The sequence below is a fragment of the Engraulis encrasicolus genome, chromosome 16 (assembly GCF_034702125.1).
Source record: "Engraulis encrasicolus isolate BLACKSEA-1 chromosome 16, IST_EnEncr_1.0, whole genome shotgun sequence".
Lineage (NCBI taxonomy): Eukaryota > Metazoa > Chordata > Actinopteri > Clupeiformes > Engraulidae > Engraulis > Engraulis encrasicolus.
The window spans coordinates 46,608,548-46,623,145 of record NC_085872.1 but is presented as its reverse complement, the minus strand read 5'-3'; the positions used below and the strand labels follow the sequence as shown (position 1 = coordinate 46,623,145).

The 14,598-nt window shown below is 41.6% G+C and overlaps 2 long non-coding RNA genes across 2 annotated transcripts; one reads left to right on the top strand and one right to left on the bottom strand.

Moving 5' to 3' along the window:
- Positions 1 to 337: 337 nt before the first annotated feature.
- On the top strand, positions 338 to 1,626 carry LOC134466630 (uncharacterized). Its single transcript, XR_010038352.1, has 3 exons — positions 338 to 487; positions 922 to 1,135; positions 1,283 to 1,626. It is a non-coding gene; the product is annotated as an uncharacterized LOC134466630 (long non-coding RNA).
- A 1,707-nt stretch (positions 1,627 to 3,333) lies between these two features.
- On the bottom strand, positions 3,334 to 5,500 carry LOC134466629 (uncharacterized). The gene is made up of 3 exons (XR_010038351.1): positions 5,435 to 5,500; positions 4,606 to 4,877; positions 3,334 to 4,247 (listed from the first exon to the last, which is right to left on the bottom strand). It is a non-coding gene; the product is annotated as an uncharacterized LOC134466629 (long non-coding RNA).
- Positions 5,501 to 14,598: the final 9,098 nt, after the last annotated feature.

Here is a 14,598-nt window from a genome sequence, read left to right as displayed (position 1 = left end):
AACACATTGAAAGAAAGTATAAAATATAGTCACTTGAAGTTGGTTTTGATCATTATGATAGAAAACATGACTTTGTATGGCCTTTGAACAGCGAGATTTGTGACATCTGCTGGCGCTTCCGACAAGTCCGTCACGTGACCGATGACGCACACTCAGGAATCTATAGGCCTATCAGGACTGTCTTGACGCCTGTCAGGATTACCTGTCACAACTAACATGGATTCCGTAGTGGGTCTAGACAACTCATCTGACGCATACTCGGAGCCTGAAACATTTTTGGAAGTAGAAGAATCCGACCCGATACTGGTGAATGAAGATAGTGGTGGAGGCATTATGCCCTACAGATAGGCTACGAGCCGTATCTGGATGAGATGGAGCGACGAGGCTCCGAAAGTTCGGATGGCGAAGCAGAAGGCGCTGTCGGTGGTGCTGCTGTGACAGACGGCGGGATGCCAAGAGACGTTGGCAGGCTGCAGCGCGTGGAATGGTAACTACCTTCTTGTTCATTTTCCTGACAATGAAGGGAGAGTAGACTCCGTAAGATAGTGTAGGCCTACTTTGTTGTAATATCGTTTGTTTGTACCACCGACCATTTGTGTGCAGTCTAATTCTCACATCCCAAAAGTAGTCATAGGTAGGGGACTGTACCGATCGCAAAATGATTTTATGTCTCAGTGCCTCATTGTCTTCATCTTTATGTAGTTAGGCCTATATTATTATTTATTTTTTTATAAAGGAACACCAAGGCCGTTAGACCAATTACGCAGTTTACGCTGCGTCATGGCTTGGCGCCAGTGCCAGTGACCTTCCTTCCGCGAATAGGCTACTCCGGGCTTTTACGCGAATCAACACTCGACATTGACACTTTGTGAAGTTCTGTGATTATTTCCAACACTCTTGCCTTTATCTGTCGCATTTTAGGTGTTCTTGTGGGAGGTGTGCGCCGATGCAAACAGTAAAGGGCTGTGTGCTGCCGTGAGCAGCCCAAAGTGTGCGCCAGGAGAGAAGAGGAGCGGAAACACATCCGCTGCGTAACAGAACATTCTGGCTTTCAGCCCGTTTGTCTGAACGAGCACGTTCTCCGCACCGCATATTTCCACTACCGGCAAGACTACGGGGACGTAGAGGGAAACGAGTGAGTAGCCTAGTCATATTGTAAAACCATTTGTATGGAATAGTAGGAATCGTATGATTTCATATCAATGATGTAAACTTGTCTTGCAGGCCTACATCCAAAACTCATCTGTTTTTTTCTCTCTTCTGATCATATTTCGACTTTTAGGTGGAAGAGATATACTGCATATAGACAATTTGTTAGATTTTGCTATGACTACCTGGGAATACACGCCAAGGTCCCCTTACCTTCCTTTGTGGTGTGGTCCATCCGGAGAACTTTTCCCTCTACAGATTACAGGGGGTTCCAGGACAACAGCCCGTGATGTTGCTCATGCACAAGTGTTGGTAAATAAATGACAATGAATGTCAATACATGTTACCTGTAGCTTCACATGAATGTGTCTTCATTTTACAACTCACAACAGCGTACAACAAATAGGCCTAGGGGGCGGCAAAATACAACCTCACCAGTGGCGGTTTTAGAACGTCTGAGGTCCTAGGCAAAGAACAGTTTCGAGACCCCCCGCCCTGGGCCTAGGTGACACCAAACATACAACTTCAGCAGTGGTGGTTTTAGGAAGTCTGAGGTCCTGGGCAAAGACCACATTTGAGCCCCCCCCCACACACACACACACACCTAAGATATAACCTAAGATATAAATGTATTGGTATATTATGTTATCTATTACTTTTTGAGAAGAGTCAAGTCAACTTCTTAGGAAACAAACAGTTGAACATTTTTCTTTTGGTGTTATTCCAAAGACAGAATCCTGAAATAAAGTGATGAACCATTGAATAATTGAAACATTCTTGTAGAAATTGCAATTCTCTTGCCTGCATCAACCATTCTCATCCTGACTAGACTTATAATCCCTACCTGCTCCTTCAAGCTTACATTTTCAATTCAGCTCTTTGCTTATCAGATCACTTGCTGTCATGATAAATGTAATTAGAGGTACTACTTGGACAATTGTAAAGAGTTATGATTTCACATATTTCCCAGTGGCCTTTACTTTCATACTAATTATGTCTGCTGAGAAAGTCTCAAGCAATGCACTCCTTAGGAAGGCACGCAATACCTGTTGTAGCATCAGTGGCCTCATACCATGCTCAGGCCATCACAGTCATGGAAGGTAGAGGGGTGGAACAGTTAGTTGGTCAGGGTACCTCCCTTACAAATTGTCTCCTCCCTCTGTACACCATCTCTGGTGAACCTTTGCTCTTCAACATGAGCATAAGGCAGTCCCACCCCCCAAACACCTCCATGACCGAGATGATCTGATCATAGAACGGTGGCCCGCCCTACTCCACAACCACAATTGAGGTGCCCAGGGCATAGAATTGCTACACTGCACAGTTTCTTATACGCTTCATGTGCTAACCACTCTCATATACAAGTAGAGTGAAAACTTCCAATGGAAGAAAACCTCTCACTGCAATAGATGTAGAGCTTCTCATTTGAATTACACATGTTAACCCTCAAAAGATAAAATGATATGTTCATTGAAAAGCAATCCTTCACCAATTTCAACCTGTACCACTAAAGTCACATGATAGTGGTGCAATGTAATATAGAAATGTTTCAAAGATTCATCATATCACCATTTTATTTTAAGCTCAAACTTTGTATTAAAACATCAAAAATATGAACACTTGGACAGTGAAGCCCAGAGATAAAATTAAAACACATGGCCATCACATTTGATTCACTGAAATGCATTAATAAAAACCCTAAACAGATGTAAGTGAACGGCCTCTGCGATATTGTGTGTGTCAAAAATGCCTAAGTCCAATTTCTTGCACCAAAAAGTGTAAGTCAAGACATTCACAGTGGTGGAACAATTGCACACAGGGCGCTAGGGCAAATAGATAGGGCCCACATGCAACCCACCAGGGCCCCCACTACCTAAAGGAGGGCCCTTGGGCTAGTTGCAAATGCCCTAATTGTCCTCCTTATAGCTCTGTCTCTGATCATTCATTTGAGCTTTTTCACCATATGACTTGGCAATTTTGATAGGTACTGGGTTTTTTGGGGGTTTTTTTTGTTTGTTTGTTTTTTTTTATTTCTGAGAGTTGTGATTGACCAATGACTGAAGCAGGAAGACAGAAATGATGGGGATAGAGTATGGAAAAATCTCATTTTGCCCCATAAAATTACTTGGGCATTTTTGCTAGCAAGCTGACAACTTACACCTTCACCATGGAAGCTTATCTAGTAGTCTTTATCATGTGGTGTCCAAGATGTTGTGCAGTACTTCTGGGACAATACAATGAAAGCCCACATGGGTATTGGGGGGCACTGTAGCAACACAGACATGAAATGAGTGGGTAGGATATTCAAAATATCACCTCAAGGTCTCTCCATCTCAAATGACTAAAGCTAATATTACACACCCTGTAATAACCTTTTTCAGAACCCCAAGGAGAGGATGGAGCAGGTGGTTCCCAACACAGTAGATCAATGCACTCACAGAAAATATGAAAATAAATGTGTTTATTACATGCAGTCCAGCTCTGTCCAATTTTAAACAAAAGTATGAGTACATTTGTGGTGTAATTACAACAGTAGCACATAATACATAACTGTAACACCATGTATGATTGTACCTTATGTACAGTGAGACTGTCATTACTAAAAAAAACACTAAAAACCTAACAAGGACCTGGCCTGGTTCACACCAGATGGTGTGTGTGTAGCTTTGGCGCCCCCTGCTGGAGCAGAGCTACACATACTATCACCGCAAACTCAATCCAACCAGTGGAGAATCAGCTGAACATACGACAAGTACATTGGTCTACTTTTTACTCAGATAAGTCACCTGAGTTGGAACCATTTGTATGCATAGTGTGAAAAAAAGAGAGAAAAAAAGTGTCCTTCACAAACACACCCTGTACTGTGGTTTTGGAATTACCTGCATCAAACTTTTGGTAATGTATTGAAGGGTTGTTTGTGGCGCTAAAGCGTGTTGTGTGTGTGTGTGTACTGACTGCTGCCCTCTTATCCGGCTTTTCACATGATGCGCTCAATGGCTCTGGAACAGGGGATAGGTCTGGAATGTCAAAGTCATCACAGCTGTAGTCCTCACCTCGACACATGGCCTCCACCATCCGCATCAGCTCTTCAGCATAGCCTGTTGCAGAAGAATATGGGGACAAGGTTCAAATTAATCCTACAATAGATATAGCACACGAGTACATCTCAAATCCTAATCTTATCTGCTATGAACTTTCTACAGTCACTTCAGAAATGGCCCCAGTCTATCTGAGACATACTACTACTCTTCCTTACCCTGTGCTAATGTCTTTTGAAACAAACAAAAGTGCAAGTCCTGAGACATTTACAATCATTGCTCAGTACATTTTTGTGCACTGGGAATGTTGCAAGCTGTAGCTAAGTCCTTGATTGAAAGCAGCTTTGGATAAAATAGTCTACCAAGTATAATGTAATGTCCTAGAAGTATGTTTCACTGAATATTTCTGTATGATTACCTGCTCTCCATCCCTTTGTATGAAAAGTGACACAGGCTATTCCCTGCCTTCCAAGACTCTGTGCGCACAAGAAGAGAACAGTCCCTCGAATCCGGTATGCCTGTTGTGGATGTGATCCATAACTGACGTCCATTTGTCCACCACAAGTTGAACATTGCCAGGAGGCGTCGAGACCACAGCCCAGTACAGATGGTTTATTATACTTCCCACCCAGGGTTTGACATCCTGGCAACCTCTGGTTTGACCAAGGCTCTGCAACTTCTTCTTGACACCTGAGTAAACATGTGTAGATGAATCAATAAATAGTGAATGTAATGTACATCTGGCACACACACACACACACACACACACACACACACACACACACACACACACACACACACACACCTGGGGCAATGCAGGGATGAAATAATGTGGGGTGTGTATGTACCAATATATGTGTAGAGACATAGCTGGGAAATGTAGGCTACACTTCCTTTGAACTGCATAGCCACAGTCCTTGTTGGTGGCCTCAGACATGCTTGTATGCAAAAGTCACAGTGCTGATCTTTTGTTGAGTTCATATGAATAAATAAGAACATGAATATGTGCACATATAAAATGTGTGTGTGTATAAAAGGAAAAATAAAATAATAATTACAAAAAAGGTTTCTTTCTCAACACAAAGAACCTATCTGAGCAAAAAGTAGACCCATGTACAGTGTACTAAACCCAACCAGTGTAAGGTCTGAGAGAAGGGGTTTACCTACTGGCCAGTGTGGTGTGTAGTCAAATGTGATCTGTATTAGTAGCCTAACTTAGTTGACCTACACCGTTTACCAAAACTTACATCAATTGATGGGACCCCGTCAGCAGTGAAGCCATTTCTTTCCTCTGCAGCAACATAGGCCTACTCAGACTGGCATTCTTGGAGTATCTGAAACATTATATACATATGATGCCGCGTGAATAGGAGAGAAACAAGCGCTACTGCAAAAACCCAAAACAAACATGACAGCAGATTGTTCTTGAACACAGAAAGAAGTTGCAAATTTACATGACATTACATAACAGCGGTTAGGCCTACTGCATGTTCGTTTGGTTTTCTGACAAGAGTAGGCTATTTGTCAACACGTAGAGTAGGTTCGTGGTCCATTAGTCACGGACACAACGCTGATGGGGGGCAGTCGCATAGAGTTGCATTGGTTGTCTTTTCAGCTGGTAGGCCTACAGTATACTATTTACCAGTAGACACATATAATTTTACTGTAACTGTAGGCCTACGGCGGCGAACTGAAATGTAGGAAGGCGACTTGACTTTTTGCAAACACTCTCCGAGATTCATTTAGATGCACGGCTGAAGCACTTTAGTTGCAAGCTTTGTGTGTTCAGAACTGGCACCAACTTCAACTACCGTTCACCAAGCAAGTGGATTACGCGGTGATAAAACACAAACCTCTTTGCACTTCCTTTCCCTCGAGTTCATGATTAGAATACAGTCCAAAATAAGATGGTACAGCCTACCTCCAGCCGCTGCCTTTTCTCCAGAGCACGAGACCCCCTGCAGCTGGCGTCGGTGCCGCTCGCCCCCCTCGAGCTTGTCCCCCGAGGGAATATGCTCGGCACTGATTTGGGCCGCAAAACCCTCTTCAGACGAACATCAATTCCAAGTTGCTCCTTCATAGCCGGGGTCGAGTCGTAACATTTATCCAGAAAATGTGCAGAACACAGTACAGAGGTTGAGCTTGGCTTCCACGGTGTTCCTGATCAGTTCTCGTCCTGCGAACTTGCCGTGTCCACAACAAGTTCAATTCAGGGTCTTTTGGAAAGCGATGCAGTGTGAAACCGCTCTCCCTGGTGTTTGAGCAGTTCTATCCTGCAACGCACCGCTCGGGCATGTTGTTAAAAAAAATATTCGAGAAAGAACGTCGCCTATACTCTATCGATTCCTGTCAGGATGGTTGACAGCACGTGCAGTCAGGTGTAAATAGAGAGGTGTGGCGTGGCGGCATTCCTGAGCACACGTCATTTTATGGAAGGGCCACTGGCATGTGGAATTTAGTGGCGCGTGTTCAAATTTTGGAAATAACAGGAGAACCAGTAATATTTGTCATATGGATGCATCTCAACTAGAATATAATAGTTATTTCAGACTGAACTAAAAAGGGTCGTCTTTACGTGTCATGAGGTCTTTAAATAGCACCCTTCGTGACCTCTGTCTATCTCTACACAAGTCATCTTCCAATAACCTGGCAATCGTGACAGCAAAATTCTGTGTGCCCTGGTGTGGCAAAATTGCAGGCCTAGGGTTAGCTCATTGATACAATAGCCCATTACTCTGAATTTAGGGGTCTGGATTTCATTGTGTTTGGGTCTGGGACCTTCCATTTCAAAGGCTGGGACGCCTACCAAAGGCAATAGTCTGATGCATTTCATTTAATTCCCTGTTGTGGGATTACATTCATGAATAAGTTTTGTTAATAAATAATAAGTCTTGTATATCTTCTAAAAAAGGCTTTCAGGCTGCGTTGCTATACAGATCTAGTCCCTGGTGTGTGCTCTACTATTCTCAGCCAGTCGCTTGCAACTCTATTGTGTCCCACCGTCTGTGGGCTATCGGACTAATGGTATGGGGCCGGCGGGCCCTAGATAGTAATCCAATAGATTAGTCCAAAATAGATAATTTATGGTAAATGGTAATAACACACAATTTCCCTTCATGTCTGACAGATTTTCCGCTTTATTTAAATTTTGCCTTCCTCAGTACTCAAGGTAGATGTAAGTAAAATACTTGGGCCAAATTGTAATTTGAGTAAAAATAAAATCACCCACTTTAATAACTACCTTGGAAACTACAAGTTACACATCAAAATACTCAATTACAGTGATTTGAGCAAATGCAATTGCTGGAAGTTATAGAACTTGTACAGTATGAGGTGGCCCCTTGTCAGTATATCAGGAATATACACATCGCCACTAAAAGTGTATAGGCCTTTTCCTCACACATGTGTTATGTTTAAGCATGCATGTACAAGAAAAGGTATTGTACTTGAATTGATGTCTATCTCTGATATTGTCTAAAGAGTGCCTCATACTTAAGTACTACTTATTACTACTTAAGTGTTTTTGGGAAACTCAGCCGAAGACGATATTATAAGAGTTACCAGCAGGGACAGCCAGATGAAGGTAGATATTTGAGCAGAAGGAGACAAATGCAAGCAGATAAAGCTCATAGAGTCAACTCCATCTGTCAGGCACAGACACACAACCACTGCCACACCAACACGCATGCACATTATGTGTTTTCTCTGGGTTATGTGTGGAGATCAAAATTTGAGAATAGCATAACATATGAATCTAGAAACCACCACTTATTTTCACATAGTAAATGTACTTTCATTACCAGACACTGAAGCAGTAACAGTAAGAGAATGCAACTCTTCAATTTTGTTAATAATCGTGAAACATGTAATTTGTTATTCCCTATTATTATATGGTTGTGACGTCATCTGTCGAATGCTCCATTCATTTCAACGGGGCTCCCCAACGTTCGGACGTCTGTTATTTTTCGATAACGGACGGGTTGGTCTATAACAGACCGCTGTCAATGGCAACAAGACTTTTCACTGCTAAAGCGACTTTTCAACAAGACTCTAATCAGCTGCTGTGATAGACAGCACCCGTTGTCCTGATGGCAACAAGACGTTCACTGCTAAAGCCACTGGCTTGTATACAAGTCCGTGGCTAAAGCGAATGTTTCATATCACTCCGCAGGGGGTCCGGTCTTTTGTCATTCTAATCAGCTGCTGTGATACACACCTGTTGTCCTGGCTACCTAGCTGTTGCCTAGCGGTGTTCCACAACGGCACTGTTTTGTTTTGCGCAGCAACAATCTTAACATTAAATAGGTCTAAAGAAATGTCCCCGCCATGTGTGAATCATTTAAGTATATCCATATAATAAGCGGGTTAACTTTCGGCGAGTCGGTCGCTTTGTGGAATAGCAGCACTTCAGAGAGAACAAGACCCCTCCGCTCCGCGTCGGGGTCTAAAGATTCTCTCTGTCGTGCTGCTATTCCACGGTAGCGACCTTCTCGCCAAACGTTAAGCCTTACTTACTGGCCTGCTCTCTGGACTCTTCACACAGTATGTTGCTTTGAAGGTGGGGTGATCCCTCACCCCCACTGCTTTCAGTACAGAGTGGGTCAGTCTGTTGATTTGGGACTTTACTTTTATGGTTAGATTTCCAAACCCCAGTGATTGTATCATAGGCATGCACAGATATAGGAACGGACTTTGTGGTGCTAAAGCACCTGCCCCTTCGCAGTATTGGACGAAAAAAAGGCCCTTTTTGAACGTTCCATTTTTATTTTGTCACAATGTGTTCCATATTGGCATGATCATCTACGGTAGAAATTCTTGAGATCAAAAGCATGTGACAATTCCCCCTTCGTCAATGCTCTTCACTATCTACTTTCAAATCTAAGCTAAAGACACACCTTTTCTCTTCTGCTTTTTAACTTCACTGACAGGCACTTCCACTTATTTTAATTATCAGTCTATTTTTTTTATTTTATTTTACATATTATTTTTCCCACTCATTTTTATTCTATTTTCAAATGCATTCTACTTCTTTTTTCTTATTTTAAAAAAACATTTATTTTATTGTAAGTTACTTTTATTTCTATTTTATTCTTGCATTTTTATTACTCTCCTATTGTTAATTCACTGAAGCTTTGTTATACTTTCTCTACTGTTATGTATTTGTTTTTGATTGTAAAGTGTCCTTGGGTATTTTGAAAGGCGCTCAAAAATAAAATGTATTATTATTATTATTATTATATAATATAGTTTATAATAAAAGGGTGAATAACTTATGTCTCAAGGGCCGTTTACGGCCCCAGATGTAATTTTAATCTTATGCAGTTTCACATGGAATTTGACATGCTTTGTAAAGAACTCTTAGAAATTTAATTTGCAATACAATTAAGTTGTTTTCAGGGGACCTAGTGGAGGTGGGGTCTGTTGTGAAGGTGCCCACCTTCAATATAGGCCTAAACTGCCGGGGGAAATCCTGATCTGTGTTCATAGTGCAGCCTTTTATAAAATTTGAAGTGGCCCACGAATGAAAACGGCTCCCCACTCCTGCTCTAACCTAGCAAAGCAACTGGAAGTTCCACACGCCCCCCGCCCCCACCTTGAGCACCTGCCCCCAAAAATGTCTGTGCATGCCACTGGATTGTATAGTGTAGTACACTCTCAACAACAGCATGGTACAAAAAGTTACTTTATCCTCTCCAAACACCCTTAGTTGATGTAAAAAGTGAAGTCTCTGCTTCATCAAAGAGGTCTTTGTCTACATATCAAATTCGAGTGTGTCTCTGAATTAGTTTACATTTAAGTACAGTACACTTTGTTTGGATAATGAAACTTTTTTAAGGAAATTTGTAATACAAAACCCACCTGTATTGTAATGTACTGGCAAAATTGTGTGGTGAGGCATAGAAGATTTATTTTTCTTACCCAATCTACCAGTATTTTCACTCTTGAGAAATAAACCCTCATTTTAAACGAAAAGTCAGTGAAAATGGGGGCCTGAACTAAATTAAGTGGGAAATATGTGTAATGTGCCCTTTGAACTATCCAAGAATTTTGTATAACATCTTTTCCTATAAATATATTTATCTCACAGTCATTTTTATGTTCAATTTATCAAGATATTAGCAAATTAGCCTAGGCGTTTTTAGTGTAAAATGGTTCAAATAAGAAATGCATGATAAATATGATAAAGCTACTGTTCTGCAAAGGTTATCATACCAATTCATAAACTAGACATATATAGCAATAATAAAATACCAACAAGACTTTGCCCACCCTTTCGATTGCGATCGGTGGTCTGGCTCATGGACTACTTCACCTGCACTGTCTTCCTCAACCCCTCTAACAATCCAATTCTGATATTATCTGACATCAACATCAAATTGTATGTCACATTTTAAAGACATGCATACAGGTATTCAAAGTCATCTTTTTCAAACATGGAACATACAGTATGTCATATAACATACATTGTATGATTCTCACATGATTACAGAGTTTGATGACATTGTTAACAAGTAATGGGAGGTAGATATGGACAGAGATTATCTTATCCAGTCTCTGTATATAGCATATTTTCAGATGTGTGTTCATTGGAGGACTTCATACATTTAAAGCGGCCCTTTGAATGAAAAAGGTTCCTCACCCCTGGTGTAGAGTACATTGTGCAGTACCACTTTTGTTTATTTATTTATTTATTTTTTGCAATTTTCTACTAATGCCTGCTTCCATTTTGTGCTTCACAGTCAATAATTTACTCAATTCAGTTGGATGGCTTTGAGGTTTGCTTGTGGCTCTACTCATCACATCTTCAGGCCAGCTCAACTGTTGGTCCCTGTCCTGTGAGGAGGTGATGCAGTGGGTCTCTGCTTCAGATGTGGATTGGCACCTTCTCCACTGCGAGTAATGCAGAGGGTCATCAAGGCCCTAGGTCAGGGGTTCCAAAACTTTACCCTGACAAGTAGTAGTGTGTAAATGGGGCTATTTCAAAGAGACAAGAAGTCGTGACAAGTAGGAATGTTGTTAGGCTTGTTTTTTGTTTATTTCGGTTTAGTTAAGTTAATTTATTAATTTCACCCGCTGCAGTCCCCCTAGTACCCCCTTGCTGCCCCCACTTTGAAAACCACAGCCTTAAGAGCCCTATCTCACGCCTTTCGTAAAGTCTTCACGAAAAAAATAGATACATTTTCGTGGTGCATTCACGTTATTGCCCGTTTTTCGTGGTAGGGCAACGAAACACTGCCTATTCACTTGAATTGCCCCACTGCTGCTATGGTTATCCAAGCGCCTGCAGGGGCGGGGAGGGGGTGCTGACAGAACACTGCTGATACACTCGGGACTTACTAATTCGACGCCCTTTCGGTACTTACGCCTTATGTCCCCTAAACCTAAACCTAAACCTAACCCTAACCTTAACCCTACTTAACCCTAACCCTAACCTTAACCCTAACCTTGACCCTAAACCTAACCCTAAATTGCTTGTTTGAAATGTTTGATTACCATGTGACCTAAATTGCTTGTTTGAAATGTTTGATTACCATGTGACGGTAGGCTACCGAAAGGGCATCAAACTAGGGCAATTCAAGTGAATAGGCAGCGTTTCGTTGCCCTACCACGAAAAACGGGCAATAACGTGAATGCACCACGAAAATTAATCTATTTTTTTCGTGAATACTTCACGAAATGAGTGAGATACGGTTGGCCTTAAAGGAACACTGTGCAGGAAAGGTACTGCAACTTAACCTGACTCTCGCGCAGATGGATTGTCATCCATCTGGAATTATGGTGGTAACCATGCTGTTCTAGCCCGTGGGTGTATTCAAAAAAAGCTCGAACGTGATTGGAGAAATTAGGAAACAGTGACGTACTACTTCAACCAATCACATCGAAACGGGCCGTGACGTAGTTGTCTGCGACGCGCGATAGAAGCCACAACAGAGCAGTTAGCATGTTGACAGTAGTTCCAGTCCAGCTAGCATGTGTATAGTGGATCATTGGTGGCGTTTGAACGGCAAGCCGCCTGTGGTATGCCACCTGTGTCCGACATCTGACCACCGACGGTTACAAAATACACAAGGCATCGGTGGATTTTGGTTGGCAATCCGACATGTGCACGAATACTCTGTCTGCACTGTCCAAACAGCGGCATGCTACCAGCCCCTAGCACCAATGGAGGAGGACCGCCTACTTGTTAGACTACCTCTGCGCCTACTCATTTGGTGCCATCGTTTGCATCAGATAAATCACAACAAAGATATGGTAAGTTAGATGTCTTGAAATGGCTATATTTTCTTTTAGTGAACACATCATGGGCATGGGTTTGTCCGTTTCTGACGGGGTGATAAATATTGCAGACAAAATGGACGTCTGCTTGCCTGCACAACCAATGTGACATGTGTTGATGAATACAACTTAATCAAGTATGTGTATTTCGCTGAAAATGATTACCGATAAAATGTTATTCCGACAAAAATTGCCAGCCAGCATTAACTACTCCCGGTGTGCACGATTAACTCCGGGTCCGATTAACTTGGATGGCATGATGAAGAGCTGTTCACGTCAGACAAGACAGGATGGGGCGTTTCTATTATACACTTTGGAAACTGCATTACGGTTCGACGAGACGAGCATGCCGTCGCACTTTTTCCGTTGTTATTGTGCGCGATTGTATTCTCAAACACTTCAGCTGTGGTCAATTCAAATAGTCGATTCTTGAGTGTGCTAAGCACTTCGAGAAGTTGTAGGTGACCATCCCTAGTTGATCGGACGACGAAGTTAATCGTGCTCACCGTCATAAGCTGGGACACACACACACACACACACACACACACACACTGTGCCATTGTGAATTGATCAATGGTGATTTTTTTTCTCTCTCTCTCTCTCCATTATTAGGTAACCCAAGACCCACGGTTATATAAGGTATGTCTGATTTATTACATCCATTGGTAGGGCAGAGGCAAAGAGTACATTACTGAAGCAAGCAAAGCCGTATTGTTAAGGGGTGTAAAACCCATTTGTGTAAACAATTAGTTTTTTTCATCAGGGTGGGAATGTGAAATGACTGAGAACCTTATTATCAAGGTAAATAGGACCCTTGTTGACCTCACCTGTACCTGTGGCCTTGGAAGGTGTCCAATGTTACATGTTTGAATTCTTAGTAAGAGTAACTGAAAAGTATATGTGCTGTCCTGCACCCCTATCCACCTAAACCTACATTAATTTCTACATTAAGAGACTGTACTCCTCCTCATAACATTACAGTTGACAGACGCTTTTGATCAAAGTGATGTACAAGGGCAGTAATGCAACATGTGGGTGGAAAATACTCTGTACACAGAGTAAGTAGCCTACCCTGTTGTTAATGAACTTTAAGTCACCTAGAAATATTTTAAAAGGTGTTGCAATCCATTCCCGTGTTATTTTTGTTCAAAACCTTATATGTAGCCACAATTGTCACACATAACCTTCTGAAATGTTTGTCTAATATACTTCTTATACTTCATTTCCCTGTGTCTGACGCCAGGAGGTGTATGAAGAAACGACAGCATAGAGGACCCAGCACATCCCCTCACAGATTCCATGCCTTTCAAAATATCAGAACAAGATGTCAAGGCATTTTCCTTAAAGAACTTACAACATTTCAGGAGTGTGTCACCATTTGGGTTTTCATTTTGTACAATACATCACCTATCACCAAGAACGCTACATTTTGTAAGCTATGTTTCCTGCATTGCCAGTAACCAATATTTAAAAGAAAAAGAATGTGTATATATAAATTGATATCTTATTTGTCATTATTTACACTTTCATTACTGTACATTGAGAAAAAAAATAGACAGTGTTTTCTTTTCACAATAAAATTGTATTTACATTTGTTCCAATTACTTGTGTACACCATTATTTACACCATTTGTTGTTCAATATTCGATTCGATATTGTGACAAGATTCCACTTCTTTGTTCCCAATGGATGATGGTTAGATTCTGAACTAATGCTGTGTTGCATGTTCAATTATGTCTATGAATCTGTCATTAGGGAGAGTCAGTCACAAAAAGCCTCACTCACAACCAGTAGCATGAAGTACCTTAAAACCATAGGTTATTTGTAACTGATGTGAAATGTAAGGACTGTGGTTGACTGGCTTAGGCTTTGTATAATGAAAGTGGCACGTCTGGTATTTAAGTACACATATTCTGTACAGCTGTCAGCAGACCCTGATAATATTTCCAACTTTTCAGTAACGTCTAGATCTTGGTGGGGTAGTGTAGTGTAGATTCTGACTATACGCATGTGGTTGTACAGGCGAGTTTTGAAACCGGCTCAACACAGAAGACCAAAGAAATGGAATTGTGGTAGGTGCAACACGTATGACCTGGCTGGCTCCAAACTTGTGGTGCACATGCCCTGTGTGCCA